This window comes from Asterias amurensis, chromosome 16 (assembly GCF_032118995.1).
Source record: "Asterias amurensis chromosome 16, ASM3211899v1".
NCBI classification, from domain to species: Eukaryota; Metazoa; Echinodermata; class Asteroidea; order Forcipulatida; family Asteriidae; genus Asterias; species Asterias amurensis.
The window spans coordinates 14,911,458-14,930,769 of NC_092663.1; the positions used below are offsets into that span (position 1 = coordinate 14,911,458).

Below are 19,312 nucleotides of genomic sequence, written 5' to 3' on the forward strand. Positions count from 1 at the left end.
TATGCATGGATAGTGTTTAGAAGGCTTTGATTGTTTGTTTGAATAGATCCACATAGTTCGTTGAATATAAGGGGGTTGGTTGTGGCGACAACAACCTTTTTATCCTTTTGACAACCATCATATATAATGTAACTTCACAGCTGATGGTTGCACTTTGGTATTGTCACTTTTGAACGCGGCTCCGTTAGGTGCTGTCTGGTACCTTCCATACATACATTTTGTTGTGAAGATTTTAATTATGTAAAGGCTTATAGTTTGATGAATAATATGACGAAAACAAACTTTTATCCTTTTGAATTGAATTCACGATTTATTGTCTCATTCTTCTCACGTAGCTATTTAGTAGCGTCAAAACGTGAGGCCTGTAACACTATTTTGCAAGTACATGTACACCATGGAATGTTAGTTGTAAAGGCTTATAGTTTGATGAATAAGATGACGAAAACAAACTTTTATCCTTTTGAATTGAATTCACGATTTATTGTCTCATTCTTCTCACGTAGCTATTTAGTAGCGTCAAAACGTGAGGCCTGTAACACTATTTTGCAAGTACATGTACACCATGTAATGTTAGTTGTAAAGGCTTATAGTTTGATGAATAAGATGACGAAAACAAACTTTTATCCTTTTGAATTGAATTCATGATTTATTGTCTCATTCTCCTCACGTAGCTATTTAGTAGCGTCAAAACGTGAGGCCTGTAACACTATTTTGCAAGTACATGTACACCATGTAATGTTAGTTGTAAAGGCTTATAGTTTTATGAATAATATGACGAAAACAAACTTTTATCCTTTTGAATTGAATTCACGATTTATTGTCTCATTCTTCTCACGTAGCTATTTAGTAGCGTCAAAACGTGAGGCCTGTAACACTATTTTGCAAGTACATGTACACCATGGAATGTTAGTTGTAAAGGCTTATAGTTTTATGAATAATATGACGAAAACAAACTTTTATCCTTTTGAATTGAATTCATGATTTATTGTCTCATTCTTCTCACGTAGCTATTTAGTAGCGTCAAAACGTGAGGCCAGTAACACTATTTTGCAAGTATGTACACGATGTAATGTTAGTTGGACGCAGTTTGCTAACAGTCATTAACCTTTTTAAAATAAAATCAGTAAATTAATAATTTTGCTTGTTTCATAAATTAAAATTGAAGATGATGCCTGAATTGACTAATACAATCGGAGTTGGACGAGGTGTAGACTTGATTCAAGTATTAGATTGTGGTTATTCTTCTGTGTGTATGCCTAAGTGTAATGCATATGCACATACCAACGGGGGATTTACGTTGTTCTTTAGACGTGAATTTTGAAATTTTCAACCTCTCTTTTGAGCCGGAAGACAAAATCAAAATGGGGTCATGTATGTGAGGCGTTTACGGAGTTTTCTAATGCCCTTTCCGATGATGTATTGAATGTAAAAATCCCTCATGTACATCAAAAGTTATGATTTTTTGAAATAATAAACTTTGAATTAGTGTATCTCGTCAACTGATGACGTCATCGTGACGTAACAACTTGTGCATTATCTACAGGCGCGATATGATTGGGGACCTCTCACACGAGAACGGGACTTGAATCAAGTCTACGTGTGACAAGGCCCTTATGATTCTGATGCGAGTTCTGATTTCTCCCTCGCAGTAAGCATAGTCATGACGCTGGGCGAAGAGCTTTTGCCCATCTCACAATTCTTCTTGGCGGGAACTTCCATCTTGGCGAGCTTCTCTCCGTCATCCAAGGTCTCCGGGAGCGATCGGTTGTTCGTCTCGGGGAGTGGGACGATGAGGAGGCCGGCCACGACGGACATCACACCAAACACGACGAATGGTATAGAGCCGTGATACACATTCTGATGCAAAAACAAAATTCAAAAAAAGGTCAGGATTTGCATGGTGGGAGTATGAATGTCATTCAACTCACCCTCAGCAAAGTCGCCAACTACAGAGTCGCCCACTCCAAACTCGCCCACTACAAACTCGCCCACTACAAAGTTGATTTGAATTTAAAACAGATTCTACAGAATCTATCTTACAAATTGCCAGAATAAGTTTAATTATCAATAGAACCCATTCGTTTTTATACTGGGCGACCGTGAGGGGGACTGTGTCCGGTTGGGGGGGGGGGAGGACTTTGAGAGGGGCGAGATTGTATGTGAGGGGCGTCTTGGCTATATAGGGAGTTTCAACTCGTACTGATAATTATTGTGGTTTATTTAAGTTTTGTTATGTAAATCGTACATTTATTTATTCATTGTTGTTATGATTTATTTTTTTCATGTTGCAGATACATGTAAAAAGATAATCAGAACATACGCAGATGAATGAATTGAATTAATTTTATCATGAAATTTTCTAATGGGAACTCTTTAACAACAAAAACACGGAACGTTTGCGTACTATACATTGTATGTTTTTATATTGGTGAGTTTGTTTTTAAGCAAAAAAGAGAAGAACATAAAAATAAAGTTTACCCTTTTTACGTCTCATATCTCTTTATAAGCACCAAACATTAAAAACGAAATTACAGCCTGCCAGTTTAAAACATTGGAAGAATACTACTGTAAAACATCTTAAAGAAATCATCCCCCCCCCCCCTCTTCGAGAAAAAAAAAGGCAGGAGAGAGATGAACCTCTAGCATTATAAAATCACGCCGCACGGATTCTCCGTGTAGGCGTAAGTTATACGGTACGAGTTGACTTGGGTACGAGTTGACCTGGGTACGAGTTGACTTAGGTACGAGTTGACTTGGGTACGAGTTGACTTGGGTATAATATTTTGGATACGAGTTGACTTGGGTACGGGTTGACTTGGGTACGAGTTGACCTGTTTCGATAGGGACGACTTTATAATGGGCAACTTTGCTGGTTGAATGGTTTTTGTGTCAGGTGAGGTTTGCGGTAGCACCATAACCTCCCTTCGGGAATTAATGGTTCTGAAAAGAACTGATGGTTGACAACTCAATGTTCCGGTTAGCCTTGATCAAGGCGCTACAGCCAGCCGCGATCTGCAAAATCCCAGTCCCCATCACTGAATTCCGCCAGCGCACCCCCATACATAACACAGTGCATACGTGTACAGTGTATGTACACATACGTATACGGTACACTTACGGTACATGGGTACCTCCCAAGTAGCGTCTTAATGGTTTTGTAACTGCCAAAATTTAGGGCGGAGCTCATTATGCTAATGTATACTAACAACCTGTTCTCGTTGGTTGTTGGTTGACCTATAAACTCTCGCTGCGATGTCAATCACAACGTTCTGCAAGCACTCGCACACATGTGCTCGTGGCTGTAGTTGCAATGGCGGCGGGCGAGGGAGAAATCCCTACTAGTAAAACAAAACTTTAAAAAAATTCAACAAAGTATAACAACCGCGGTTAACGCATCAATCATGGGTTGAGAAATGGAAGGAAGAAAATTAGACCATGTGAAATGTGTTTGAGAAAGGTTAAAAAAGTATCCAGGTTTCATGGGTTTCCGGCAAGATGACTACTTGGTAAGAATTCTTAGGTGTTGGGCATAATATGTACAGTACAACACACCCCATCCCATTGAAGCACAAACACAGACCAGATGAGATAAAGAAACCCAGCTGTTTATTTTGTCTTAATGTAGACATATATTATTTATTACGTTTCTCGCGGTAAATCAAAGTTGGGGATCGAGAATATGTGTTGTCGAAAACATACAAGATGGTAGAAGATGGCGTGTGGCTGAAATGGGCTGAACAACAACTACAAGGGAAGTTCAATTTCATAAACTAACTCTTGCCATACTAGTACTATACTACAACGTTACACTAATAGTACAGCAGCTTCCAATTCAGGGACAAATCTACCAGCTACGTTGTAATTATGATGCTAGTCCTCGTGTTAACTGAAACGCAAGACAACGGAAGTTGTTCGAAGTTGTTCAACACCATTACCGACCGGGCGAGTCTTGTCCGGCTCACCCGTCCGGCAGCGCATTCAGACCCCTTACAATCATAGCTAAACGTGATACACCACTCTCCCGACACTGCTATAAAAAGCACGTAGTACAGTACATGTCATACAGCTAGCGTACACACACAGCCTCATGGACGTAGCCTTGCTCAAGGCAGTCGCATTATTCGCTCCGAAAAGACGCAGCTGTAAACCCACCCGCCGTATACCCTGTGCATGGTGTGTGCGATCACACCGAATGACCCACCCGTATACACACTGTCACATCGCACGAATACTGTTCACACAAGTCATCGCACTCGTACACCACTAACCGCATGCGGAGGCCGTCAGGCCGACAGCCTTGTCGGGTCTGTATCTTCCCGTGTTAATGTGTTGTATTGAAAAAATTCCAATAGTGGACGAAATTGGGGGGGGCTCTAGGATATGCTAGTATGCAGCTCATGAATATGTATATGGTTCGTCAGACCTATCAGACAACACAGGATGTGAGGCAAATGAATTATTCATTTTGACGTCCAATCACGCACTTCCCTTATCACGACCTTTGGACCCTATCATGCGTCCGTGGTGGTGGTGTGTGAGGTAAACATGTCTCGTCTTTCGTGGGCATTATGGTAATGAGCTGACCGTGGGATCTCTTCGCTTATTATAGTAATGAGGTCAGTGGCTTCAACACAGATCCTACAAGGCTGTCGGCCTGACGGCCTCCGCATGCGGATAGTGTACGGGGGCATCGTGTCGTGCGATGTTACGCACAGTGAATACGGGTGGGTTTTACGCACAGTGAATACGGGTGGGTTTTTATACAGCGGCGGTCTTTTTTCGGAGTGAATAATTCGACTGCCTTGAGCAAGGCTAGGTACAGGGGTACTTTCTAAGTAGCGCCTTGATGGTTTTGTAACTGCCAAAATTTAGGGCGGAGCTCATTATGCTAATGTATACTAACAACCTGTTCTCGTTGGTTGTTGGTTGACCTATAAACTCTCGCTGCGATGTCAATCACAACGTTCTGCAAGCACTCGCACACATGTGCTCGTGGCTGTAGTTGCAATGGCGGCGGGCGAGGGAGAAATTCCTACTAGTAAAACAAAACTGTAAGTCGCTGGAAATCAGTGGTGTATAATTTGCAACACAACTAAAAAAAAATTCAACAAAATATAACAACCGCGGTTAATGCATCAATCATGGGTTGAGAAATGGAAGGAAGAAAATTAGACCATGTGAAATGTGTTTGAGAAAGGTTAAAAAAGTATCCAGGTGTCATGGGTTTCCGGCAAGATGGCTACTTGGTAAGAATTCTTAGGTGTTGGGCATAATATGTACAGTTCAACACACCCCATCCCATTGAAGCACAAACACAGACCAGATGAGATAAAGAAACCCAGCTGTTTTTTTTTGTCTTAATGGGTACGTTCAGACGTGAGGTTAAACTAGTCCTTAATCCAAAAGTGTTAAACTAACCCTGCGTGGGAACGCAATATTCTGGTCCGCGAGGGTTAATTTGACCCACTGAGCTGGGCTAAACTAAACCAAAAAAATTGGTGGACTAGCCTAACTTAGCCCAGGTTTTATGACCAACCAATCGCTGGGAACCGCTGCGAGGCCCAGTAAACCATCGTTGGAACGCAACTGACCTGCTACTTCCGGTCTATTTTAGCCCAAATGACCGCGGCAACAAAGGTGACGTCATTCCACGTGTGTGGATGGATCGGCAGCGAGTATTGGGTGGTGTCTGCATGAATCCATGGAGCCATACTATAATATCTCCTTGCGTCTCTCCGCTACCTTCCCTTTATGTTACCATTAAGTGTTGGGGCCCCGGTATTCCCCTTCGCCGAAAATGTTTGAAATGGACGTCGCACGAAAACAAGTTCTCATTTTAAGTAGCACTATTTAGTTTTTAAATTCACTTCTTCTGTGCGCAACGCTACTTTATGCTTTGAAGAAAGTGGCATCTAATCACAGCTAAGCTACACACACGGGATCGACAATTAAGACCAAAGTTTGGGTTCGAAAACTAGGCTGTATCTGGTTCCTGTCCTGTCCTTTACGTAACAGTTATACGAGTACCAGACTAATGTTGAATTGAAAAACAATTTTTTACGTAACATGAGAATGTGTGTAGGCTACGACTTCTCAATGACTAAGTTGTGATATGTTTACAAAAGTTCACACTCAAAAATAATTTGAAGCTTTCAACAACAACGTGTAAATGTTTCGTTCATGAAACTTCAGCGGGCACAATAGAATTGCGTTTGTGCTGGGGCCAAGCAAGGATAAGAAGTGATTTTGCCGTCTTTAAAGATGGAATACATGATGACCATGAGGTTTGTAGAGACGATAGCGGATCGAAACCCGGATCGAAACCCTGTGGAACACCCATGGACCATGGACAATGTAACAAACCGGAACCATCAATGGTAAGGTTCGCCGATGCATGACCCAATAATCAACATCGTGGGCTAGTTTAGTCCCCTTGACGAGAATAAACTCACTGTGTGAACGCAAGCCAATTTTGGACTAAGTCATGTTTATCTTTTGGACACCCGCGGTGCTCGGATTAAGGACTAGTTTAACCCCACGTCTGAACATACCAAATGTAGACATATATTATTTATTACGTTTCTCGCGGTAAATCAAAGTTGGGGATCGAGAATATGTGTTGTCGAAAACATACAAGATGGTAGAAGATGGCGTGTGGCTGAAATGGGCTGAACAACAACTACAAGTGAAGTTCAATTTCATAAACTAACTCTTGCCATACTAGTACTACACTGCAACGTTACACTTATAGTAAAGCAGCTTCCAATTCAGGGACAAATCTACCAGCTACGTTGTAATTATGATGCTAGCCCTCGTGTTAACTGAAACGCAAGACAACGGAAGTTGTTCGAAGTTGTTCAACACCATTACCGACCGGGCGAGTCTTGTCCGGCTCACTCGTCCGGCAGCGCATTCAGACCCCTTACAATCATAGGTAAACGTGATACACCACTCTCCCGACACTGCTATAAAAAGCACGTAGTACAGTACATGTCATACAGCTAGCGTACATACACATGGACGTGGCATGATTGCTAGCAGTAATACGTCATTCTCAATCGCGCCTGTGATTGGCCAATGTTTAGAATGACACGCCCACATCATGAATACCCTTTTATCGGAATTCCGATAAAGCTTTACAAACCCATCAAGGCTGTTGTTTGAGCCACGTGTGCGAGGTTGAAAGTAGAAAGACACGACCGTACTCACGACTACGCTATACTGTTCTCGCTGTACAATGTATGGTAATGTACATTTTTGTGTATGCACTGCTCGCGTGTGCAGAGCGAACCGGGCCGGGGAACAGTCCGTCAACAGCCTTGATCAAAGCTATGTTCCGGTATGCTCTGAACTTTCACGAAGATGAGCGCAGAGCAAACTTAATAAATCGATACGTTGAGTTGTCAACCGCTTAATGTCATAACCAATTCTCACAGGAGATTTAAACATGGTGCTACCGCAAACCTTAACATTTAGATCAGATTTCACATCAGATTTCACAGCTTTACTCGATACTTCTTCACTCGTATGCATTAAAAAGCATATATAACAGTGTATGCGTTCGATATTAGCTTACCCGTGTCGACCCCGCGGTGCTCACTAGGGTGAGTCTCTGACAAGAGCTAATCGAACGATCACTCGCCCTCTCGTGGTGACGTCATGTACCTGGGGCCACCCCCAAGTGACCCAATCCTTAAGCAGGGCACTTGGGGCTGACCTGGGTGAGCCTCGAATTAGGCCAATACTATACGAAAGTACCGGGGCATACCGGGGTCGACCCAGGGAAGCTAATCGAACGCACCCTACATAACCATAAACCTACCAAAAATACGATAAAGGGCGCCACCATTCCACCAACTCTTCCAACCATCGACGCTGACCCTGCGCCAACATTTCTGTAAAATAGAATCATGCAGAAAGTGGGTAAATAAATAACATTTATCGTGACTAAGTTTTCTTAGTTCTATCCCAAAATGTTGTCACTCTTTACAGAGGGTCATTTCACTCAAAATGAAAGATATTTTCAACATAGGCCGTGTGTCCCGTTCCGATCACAGTAAATACATCATTAATTTGAAGGGTACCAGCTTTCTCCTATAACAAAAGTCCGTCTGATCGGTGTGGAGCAGAGAAGAACAAATGGTGTCCCAAAGAAATCTGTCCGTCGGAGCATGGAGGTAGAAACAAATACCTCCATGGTCGGAGAGTGTCCCCAATAGTTATGGGAAATTAACATGCGCTGCTCACCTGGAGAGGATATTACAGAAGAGGGCGCTATCATGCAGAAGAAGTGCACACATTTCGCCGTATGAAGGGCAGAATCCCCTGCCAGAATGGCAGCCTTGATCCGTTTAAAGGCAATCACTATTGGTATTTACTCCAAATAATTGTTTGCATAAAATGTACTTGTAATCGATCAATGGAGAGAGGTTAGTTCCTCTAAAATATTATTTGAATTTGATTTTGAGACCTCGGAATTAGATTTTGAGATCTTGAAATCAAGCATCTGAAAAACACACAATTTCGTGTGACACGGGTGTTTTTTTTTCTTCCTGTATTATCTCGCAACTTCGACGGCCAATTCGTTATTTTGTGCATAAATATGAAACATATTACACCGAGTGAGAAGACTAGTCTTTGATTACCAAAGGTGTCATGTCTTTAAGTTAAAAAAAAAATGAAATCCAATTTAGTTTGTTTGTAGCTTACCTTAGTACCGTTGGGAACACCTCCATTGTGACCAGATAAACCAGATCAAACGACATCGCTACACAAAACCGTCCGAAGATGACGATAGCAAATTGTAAAACCACAAGACTGGTGCCACCAGCTTTAACACAATCACACAGAAGGTATATTTTTGCATTTAACAAAAAAATACTGTAGAAAACATCTCAAATGTGAACATAATACACAGGATTAGACCCGTTCCTACACAAAAACGTTAAAAGAATGACAATGACAAGTTGTAAAACCACAAAACTGCCGTCCGCTTAAACAAAAACACAAGAAGATTATTTGAAAGCCATTATAGTTCTTGTGACAAAAACGATGATAAAAAAAGTGACGCATGTGTACCTGTTTCCAGCGGCAAGAATCCAGTAACGATGCTGGCCACTCCACCAAACAGAAAATCCAACACAAGCGGGCGTCTCCTGCCATACCTTTTGATTTAGGACAACAACAACAACAACAAATCAGCAAAATGAAAAGCATGACATTTTATACTTAGTCACATGGCCACCAAACTACGATATCGGCTGGAGGTTGCCCAATAGACCTTATGCACATGACGTCATTTCAGTACGGCGCCCTCGCCTTGAGGTCAAAAGGAGGTTGTTCATTGGCCAATCTATGTGCGTTTCGATTGTTTCGTCACCGTTTAACCTCAAAGATGGCGGCTGGATGACGTCACTGCATAAGGTCTATAGACCTTCACCATGGTGAAGCCATCTTGAATTTCTCCCATTGATATCAATGTTACCAAACCGAGGCTTAGGCCGTGTCCGAAACGACGACTTCGGCTACAGCTACGTCTAGATCAGCGCGTCTACCAGTGTTGAAGAATAGCAGACGCGCGCGATCTAGCCGTAGCTGTAGCCGAAGTCGCCGTTTCGGACACGGCCTTAGAGAACCTACTAGTCTGGTTCCTAATTGCAATATGATTATTAGCATGCATTATTGCTATTCGATACGAGGAACACGACCAAGATGGAGGCGGCATGATAAAGGTTCATACGGGAAGAGCTCAGAACCGTTCCGACCTTCCTATTGCAACGTCACAGGCCGAGTTTTTGCCAACCAAGGTTGAAAAACTATGGAAAGCCATAAATGCCAAAAAAATAATTTGTAGAAATATTCAAAAATATGCTGAATGTTTTGGAAAACAAATCAACACATTAAAAGAGATATTTCAGCTCATGTACCTCTACAGAAAATGTTGAATTTGGTCACACTTTGATAGCATAGGAGTAATACTTCAAACAATAATTAAAGCTTCACGATCAACATGAAAAAATGTATCAACATTCAAATGCAAATGCCTTTGACTTTTTAGAGATTTTCTGGAACTAGGGTGCCTGGGGTCGATTTCACAAAGGAAGTCGTAACTTAGGACTAGTCCTAGGCAATGCTAAGAGATAGGACTGGTCCTAAGTTAGGACCAGTGCCTCATCCTAACTTAGGTCTGGTCCTATCTCTTAGCATTGCCTAGGACTAGTCCTAAGTTAGGACTACCTTTGTGAAACCCACCCTTAAATATAGTTTTTCTTGTGTTACATTGCCCTTTGGGTTCTTATTTGAAAGACCTACCTGGTGGTAATGATGAAATTGACCGCATAGCACGGCAACTCCACCAAGCTCAACAGGCTGAAGTTCAAATATTTGTTACCCACTAGATTGGTAGCTTGGAGCAGCAACCCGTAGTATACCACGGAACACGTACACCTGTGGCAGCGAAACGAGAAATACAGCAATCTTTACATTAATTACTCATTCATTCGTTTTGGGCTTTAAAAACATAACAAACACACAGCAACTAGCAATGTATAAAAACATTAGGAAAACAATTAGAGAGACATATCAACAAAAAAGAAAACCTAGGGATTGCCAAAAATCGAACCAAATCACTATCCAAATGAACAATCTGGGGAGGTATATAAATAAGACATAATATAACAAGCAATATAAAAGGGGAACATAATTTTTGAGGACCTTGTCGCGTGTTGTCGTGGTTTTGCCGTAGGTCACTGGACGTTGTCACTAATGTCGCCTATAGGTCACTGGACGTTGTCACTAATGTCGCCTAGGTCACTGGACGTTGTCACTAATGTCGCCTAGGTCACTGGGCGTTGTCACTAATGTCGCCTAGGTCACTGGACGTTGTCACTAATGTCGCCTAGGTCACTGGACGTTGTCACTAATGTCGCCTAGGTCACTGGACGTTGTCACTAATGTCGCCTAGGTCACTGGACGTTGTCACTAATGTCGCCTAGGTCACTGGACGTTGTCACTAAATGTCGCCTGCATGCGATGCTCAATCATTGTGCCGAGAAAGCATGTTGTCAACTTGAGTAAAATGCCTTTAGGAGCCGGTGTTGGCTCCAAAAGAGATTTTGAACAAGGTTGTACCGGACATTTACTAGGACAGTTAGTTATAGGCCTACTCAAAATCAAAACTATAGAAACTATAAATGGAAAGACAACTTGCGGGTACAACCATGTGTAAATCTCTTAGGGTGAGTGTTGGCTCTGAAAAGAGCCGGTTGGGTGTCGACGTTTCGAACGGTATACTCTGCTCGTCTTACTGTTCAAAACGTCATTTCTCCACACCATGCAAAGCTTCAGACAATAGCTAAAAATACCAAGAAATAGACTTACTAGATATCTAAACATCAGATAAACAATATGGTAAGGTCTTCTGCTTAGTAACTTTCCACACCATTCACAACTTTAAACATCACTCATCATTGTGCTACTTGTAAAGTAAATCATCTTCATTGCAACGGTATAATGTCCTAACCGAGTTAAGTTTTATAGTCAATTATTAATTATTGTTTTCTTTAAAAAATGTCATCATCCTTATAGAATACGATTTTAAACTTTGCATGATGGGAGTATACTTTAGAGAGGTTTGCGGTAACACCATATGTGAATCTCTTTTGGGTAGTGGTGGTTCTGAAAAGAACCGGTGGTTGACAACTCAATGTTTCGATCAGTATTATGATCTGGTTGTCTTGCAATGCTGGTATCAGTGTTGGAGATGCTCTTTTCAACTAAAAAAAGACACATGGTTTCCGCAAACCTCTCTTATAAGTGATTCTAATTTAACTTATATACCAGCAATAGAAGATGATCAGAGTAGGGGCAATCAGTGCACGCGTACGGAACAGATCCAGCAAGGTGTATTTCCTCGTACTCTTTGTCTCTTTGACACAAACTTCTTGCATCTCATCACCCTCATCACCTCCTTCCTTGGTGGGTGCGGGGCCGGCTGCCTCTTCTTCCTTCGGGAGGACTGTCCGTCGTTCCTCTGTGTCTTCAAGGTCATGGATAGGGAACCTGCTGTACTGGATGTCCTTGGACTTGGCGAGTGTCTTGAGAATGACTTCTGCCTCTTCTATTCGTCCCATCTGGACGAGCCAACGAATCGATTCATACGAGTACCTTTTTAAGACAAATGCAATGTCAGTCTTTATAATAGGATACCAAACACAAAGTTCGTGGCGGAATGGACGACTTTTGGGACACTTGGTGGCAGCAGACTTACCAATTAAAATCCATCGCTCTCTGTAATGGCGCTTGCTCAGAACTATGGCCCTTTTCCAACAAAGTTTGGCTTTGGATTCGGCTCCGTTCTCTCGTCTGAAGCCCTGAGCTCGTACGCAAGCTCGCGCATTAATTGTCAAAACAACCGCGGGGCCAAGCTAGCCTGAGCCGAATCCAAAGCCAAAGCCGTGGTTTCGAAAAGGGCCTATGTAAACAATTTACACTGTATTGTGAGTCTGCTGCCACCTAGCGTTCCAAATTAGACAATATTATGGTTGATGCAATATCCCTTACCATACTAGCGGAATGAAGGGAATATACATCAAGGATGTGATGAGCTGGAACTGTCTCCAATCTGGCATAATGTAGGCAAGGGGAGCAACCATTACCAACCCAGAAACCCAGAACAAACCAGATCCAAAGTGCGACCTCACTCGGAGGCCTGGGGGAAACATCTCAATAGTACGGACGTAGGTTACAATCAGAAGTGCCTGTTGGAACAAAACAAAGTATAATTTGAAGCTCAGTTGCATGGTGTGGGTAAATAAGAAGAAACTATAAAGAAACAAATAGTAAACTTGCGGGTACAACCTATCTCTACATTGGCCTCTTCCTCTGTATTGTACACAGATACAGAGTCCTAAATATTAGGGCCGCCGTTTTGGGGGCGGACAATTTGCAAAGCTTCATAACTTAAATCTTACACAAAGATACCTATGGGAGGGATTTAAAAGTTTATCCAATTAGGGGTCGTGATTGTGGCCCAATAATTTTATATCTGAAAATGGATTGGTCCCTAATTACAATACTTTTAAATAACTTTTAAATCTCTCCAATTAAGAGACAGCATTGGTAAAATGGAAAAGAAAAACAAACGGGTATAAAGCATCCATTGAAGAACTTTAGCGTAGCTATCAAGGCGTAGCTCTGGGAGAAACTCATACCAACTCCCGTAAGAACGACGCCAATAAGAGACACCAGAACGGCCGTGCGTCGGCCGAAGATATCAGATATCTGACCGGTGACGGAGGAGCCTACGAGGCAACCAGCGAAATGAATGGAGACCAGCGTACTCCCAATGATGGCATCGTCGCAAATGAGATCAAACTGAAAGAAAGAGCGGAAAGATAATAATTTTACTGTGATTTCTTTTTTCATTTTATACAGGAAATATTTATTTCATACTCTACCTCATTAAACAGCTTTGTTTGTTGGTTATTCCTTTAAAAAAAATGTTTGGAAATAAAAAGTTTAAATGAATACTGACTCAGTAATATGTAATATTGTATAAGCAAATAATTTATGAATATATGCATTACACACTATTATGATTTCCTGAAAATGAATGAAAATGTACGTATACATGGGTCAATAATTTGTAGGGAAAAGTGAAGCAAGTGTTACTTTTATAGTGTCGTGCTTGGCGGTAGGCATCCCCATACCATAGAGGTGGAAATAATGAATAGGAATAGTTCTACCCTCGTATGGAATGAAACAAACTGTGTGTATAAATTGTTCTCTGTGTCAAATCATTCCAATCACATGAGTAGAAATTTTGCAACCTCTCAAACAGAGGCCGTTTGTTCGAGATATCCAAAAATAATATGAGCCACCCAAAATGTCGAACTGGTTCTAATTTCATGGCTCCGAACCTGATAATTTCTGATGGAGTTTTGGGAAGGGGCACGTGACCCTCTGCCACACCTTGGGTCTGGTTTCTATGAAAACGACATTTATTTATTTATTTATTTATTTTAATTCTTCGGACAAAAAAAGCAAACCAATAAAACAAGCACAGGCCGCCCAGGGAAGGGCAAAACTCCAAAAATTGTCATAAAAAAAGATGGGCGTTAAAGAGATGCTAAATTTGCTTTGGGGATAAAAAATATTACCATACACCGATGTGTGTTAGCACTGTATACTCAGTACTTTCCCGAGTCCTGTGAAAAAAATATCACAGGCATATTACTCGGGTGGGATTGGAACCAACGACCCTTGCAATTCTAGAGCAGTGTCTTGCCAACTAGACTCCCCGAGGTTGCCCGCGGTTGCTAGAGGCAGTTCGAATCCTATGTTTTGGCAGGGGATACCGCAACGATATAAGAGATGTTAAATTTGCATCGGGGATAAAGAATATTAACTTTGGTTTTACCCCTAATGACATGAGCAGTAGGGTATGCCATGTAGGGAGGAAATCCTTCTTCCATGGCCATGCCTACACCACTATACAGCAAATAAAAAACAAACGGTGAGACAATTGGTCCAACCCAAAGTTATAGATACTTTAAACTGAATAAGCTTGTTAATGGTAATGACAGTTACAGTGACTACTATGACAACGACGATGACACTACGAATTGGGTTTACCTCAGTGACGATACTAGTTTCACCATGTAATGACTCGTACTCCCATCCATCCAGACACGACGATGACACTGTCGTGTTATCCTCTGTCGTCGTCGTGTTTTCCATCAATGACACGTCGAAGCAAATGACACCCGTCATCGCTGCTCACGTACTCGCCCGGTGTCGCGTTGAGCGGTATGCGACAACTGTAACCTTCAGGTTCGCCGACAGTGAAGGACACTGACAGCAAGTGCCATGCCGACGACATCAGGATAGTGCAATTAATCAAGTAGTTGATGCGTTGTTTTTTACCGAAACTGCCAACCAGGCCAAGAGTTGTGTCAACGTCAATCATGGTGAATCTAAATGAAACTCTTCTAGCACCCAAGAAGAACTTAAGATGTAAAGTTTCTCTGGATCAACTGAGCTTTCCAAGACACGAGTTATCAACCCCTGTTTGAATGAGTGTTTGAAATTAAACGGTGGATCCGGCAGTCCGGACAACGCAGCATTCCTCTGTATAGAGACGATGCTAGCATAAAACGCTACCTCAGCGAAATGACGTATAACTGAACTTGCCTTGATATTGTAACCAGCCCAAACTCCCGTTCATCACTGGTTCTGTGATTTAGACCAAATATTATCGAGCGCCGCAAGGCGCAAGATGAGGAACTGAAGCTTTATCTATTGTTGGAAAGTGAAATACGCATGGGCGCCATTTCAGCAAGTAAATGTTTTGTTTCCCATTGATAGGAATGGTCATTGTCTGCACTGATCTATTGTTGTATCAAAAGAGTTACTTGCCGAATTGGCATCCAATGGGATTTCACATTTCAGCCCGAGTTCCGCGTCTTGCGCCTTGCAGCGCTCTATAATCTTTGATTTAGACGATTGACCACCGATCTGCCCAGCGCACATTGCATGCATTGTCCGCTTGACGAACGTATTTTGTATAGGATAATGCCCGAGGTGCGCGCCATTCGTGGGTAAGAATGGCCCGAGGGCGAAGCCCGAGGGACATTCGTTCCCACAAATGGCGAGTTCACCGAGGGCATTGTGCGACTTAACCCACATCTGTGCGACTTAACCCACATGCTTTTGTTAAAATCGCTCCATTATTTCGCACGACTGGCGCGATATTGTTTAATTTTTAAGTCAATTGTTTGTTTTACGTAAGCTTGTTCACTCCAGTGAACACCACTGATGGTGTGTGAACAATGGACGAAGACCAACATTTAGGAAATATGCTCGTTCCGTCGATAGTGGCATCATAGATCGGGAGCAAAAGTGGCAGCAGATAAGTGATTTTGTTTCTTGACTTTAAGTAAATTTATACAAGTTAGTCATAGAAACAGACTATCAGATGATGTTGTAACGGACTTTCTCGGTCTACAAAAAACCCAAAAGGTGAAGATAAAAGAAGTGACCTACCCGCGTACAAGCCTGTAGTTTCAGATTTGTTTTTAATAAACAAATTTAAGCTACCTTTATGATCAACAATTTCAGTTAAATTCCTGTTAAGTGGATGGGATAGATTTGTTTATCCTTTGCTGCTCAAAACCAACCGAAAAAGAGGAAGGGATAGATTGTTGTATTCCTTGAAACTAAAACACGACAATGAGTGTGATATAATGCAATAAATACGTGTGATTTATCCATTTTGAAAAAAAAAGTTATCATAGCAAAATTAGATTGAGTCGTAAAAATCTACAGCATATTTTTTAACGATTTGGAGGAAAAAATTGTAAAACATAAATCTGTTGCTTTAAAATCCTGTTTCGAGAGCAATTTACAGACCATAATGACAATTTTAAGCTGTAAATTTGAAAAATAACCAAATCTAAAAAAATACTGTTAAATATGCACCTGTGTATGACTTCTGAGGTTTAAATACTGGCGTTACCGTTACCTATAAGCGAACGTTATGATGACCTATAATAATTACGTATAACGTAAGTTGCACTGACGTTGCCGAGTAGTAACAGTAGATAAACTCCTTTTCAATAGCTATCAGGTTAGGACGCTGATGGGTAACTCGCAATCTGCCCGGGGGCGCGGGCACATTGTCCACTTGACAATGAACCAGAATGTAACTTCAACTAGCGTTCATTGACATTTAGGTATATCTGAGAAACAAACGTGATTTAAAATGTGTTAACTCTTAAACCAAACTTGAAGGTGGTAAAATCTTTTAAACTTGGCTATGAAGAAAATGTGCCCCTTGCTTGAATTGTTAAAGGCAGTGGACACTATTGGTAATTTTCAAAGACTAGCCTTCACAGTTGGTGTATTTCAACATATGCATAAAATAACAAACCTGTGCAAATTTGAGCTCAATCGGTCATCAAAGTTCCGAGATAATAATGAAAGAAGAAAGATGGTTGATTTCGAGACTTGAGGTCTCGAAATCAAATTCGTGGAAAATTACTTCTTTCTCTAAAACTATGGCACTTCAGAGGGAGCTGTTTCCCACAACGTTTTATACCACCAACCTGTCCCTATTACTTGTCACCAAGAAAGGTTTTATGCTTATAATTATTTTGAGTAATTACCAAAAGTGTCCACTGCCTTTAAGTAATGTGGACATATTGTTTGCGTGCACAAGCAATGGTTTCGTAACAAAAGACCAACAACTCTTACAGTTATTTAACACTACTGAATATGTAAAGCTTTGGATAACAACAACATTATGTTGTTCATGTATCTATCACTTCGAAGTTTCATTTTACTCTTAGATATTGTGTAACAGAGATTTTACAAGAAGTATATTTACATTGTAAATTCAGTTTTGGGAAAATGTTAGGGAAACAAACGAAAATGGGAGAACCTGCTCCCCTCTGCATGAAACATAGAACTTGATGTTTTCATGAGAACCAATGTGTCAATTCCAGATAGGAAGAACATCAGGAAAGTACGGAACTAACAATGAACATGTTGTAATCGGCTTTTTACTATTTTCTCGTGACACCAGATGACCGATCGGTCTCAAACTTCTCCAGGGGCCAATTTCATAGAGATGCTTAAGCAAAAAGTTTGCTTAAGCACGAAAATAGCTCGCTTGTTTTACACACATTACTGGCCAACATTTCATGCCATACACAGTGCTTGTGACTGGTATTTAGCTGTTGATTACTTAGCATAACAATTGAGTGGAGTCTTGGCCGGTATTCTGATTTTACTAAGCATTGATTATTTTTCTTAAGCAGAATTTTGTGCTTAAGCAGCTCTATGAAATTGGGCCCAGGTTTTTATGTTTGTGGTGGATTACATAAAGTGCTTACACTGCCAGCAACTAAATTTCTAGCAAAAAAAAACCAAACAATTCTGCAATCAAAAATAAATGAAACATCCACTTCCCTGGCAAGGTATAAACTTACCCCCTTCATAATAATTATCATCAAACGAGTTATGGTTTTGTATTTTGATGTCATAATTATTACTAATTAAGCGCTCGTTAAAAAAAAAACATCTGCATAAATCGAGTGCATTTTTTCAAAATGTATTTTCAAATCACCAAAGTCAGAAATAAATCAGTTTGTTCCTCCTCAGTCATGGCACAACGCCTGCGGTGTACTCCGCTGAGCCATTTTCTCTTATTTTCTCCTCCTAACATGTAGGTTAACCACACATAAACAATTACGTTTTTAAAAAGCCCGCATACTGGGGCCTAATTTGCCCTTAGTAGAAATAGGTTTTCTCTGTCAATTTTGGCAAATGAGCAGCCAATTTAACCACGAAGTTATTCTATTTCGCGCGAAATCGAATGCTACTGAAAAGGGTCATTCGATTTCGTTTTATGATTAGTCAAAAGTAATGTTGCGTCATTGGCCCGATTTTGCTTAACTTTAGTGACCGGTGTTATCAACGCAGTATGGTCGTAGATAAAAACCAATTTTAAGTAATTAAAATTACTTTTAAAGAAACTGACATTATGTTGAGAACGCCTCGATCGCAGACTAAAACTATCAACACGTGGTGCAGAGCGTGACTATGCTCCTCAATGCACCGCATACTTACACGTGGTGACCGCAATGTACCGCATGCTTACACGTGGTGACAAAGTACATGTACATTAATTGTAAAATCTTTACGCGCAATCAATGGGGGAATTTTGTAGTTCTTTATACATGAATTTTAGAATGTTCAACCTCGATTTTGAACCAGAAGACAAGATAAAAAAGGGGTCATGTCTGTGAGGTGTTTACGGAGTTTTTATTGACCTTTCCGATGATGTATTGATTCAAAAAATCCCTCATGTAGATAAAGAGTTATGATTTTTTGAAATAATAAACTTTGAATTAGTGTATCTCGTCAACTGATGACGTCATCGTGACGTAACAACTTTTGCATCATCCACTGGTTATTGTCTACCTGTGTGCAAAGTTTCTATTTAATGCAAGCTTCGGATCGCATCTATGCTTTTTCTTGCGAACAATCGACGAGAAGAAGAAAAAGAAAAACCAACTAGACATATAATTCTTGTTTATTACAAAAACACGGTGTTCGGTTGAACGTAACGTGATGACGTAGTTCAAAAACATTGAACCAAAAATATGAATTTTTTTCTACAATGTGTCGGTTTTTTATAGTCAAAGGCAGTGGACACTATTGGTAATTACTCAAAATAATTATTAGCCTATAGCCTTACTTGGTGACGAAATGGGGAGAGGTTGATGGTCTAAAAAATTGTGAGAAACGG

General features: G+C 40.9%; 1 pseudogene; it reads right to left on the minus strand.

Moving 5' to 3' along the window:
- Positions 1-321: 321 nt before the first annotated feature.
- On the minus strand, positions 322-15,465 carry LOC139948870 (organic cation transporter protein-like; annotated as a pseudogene).
- Between the last annotated feature and the right edge of the window lie 3,847 nt (positions 15,466-19,312).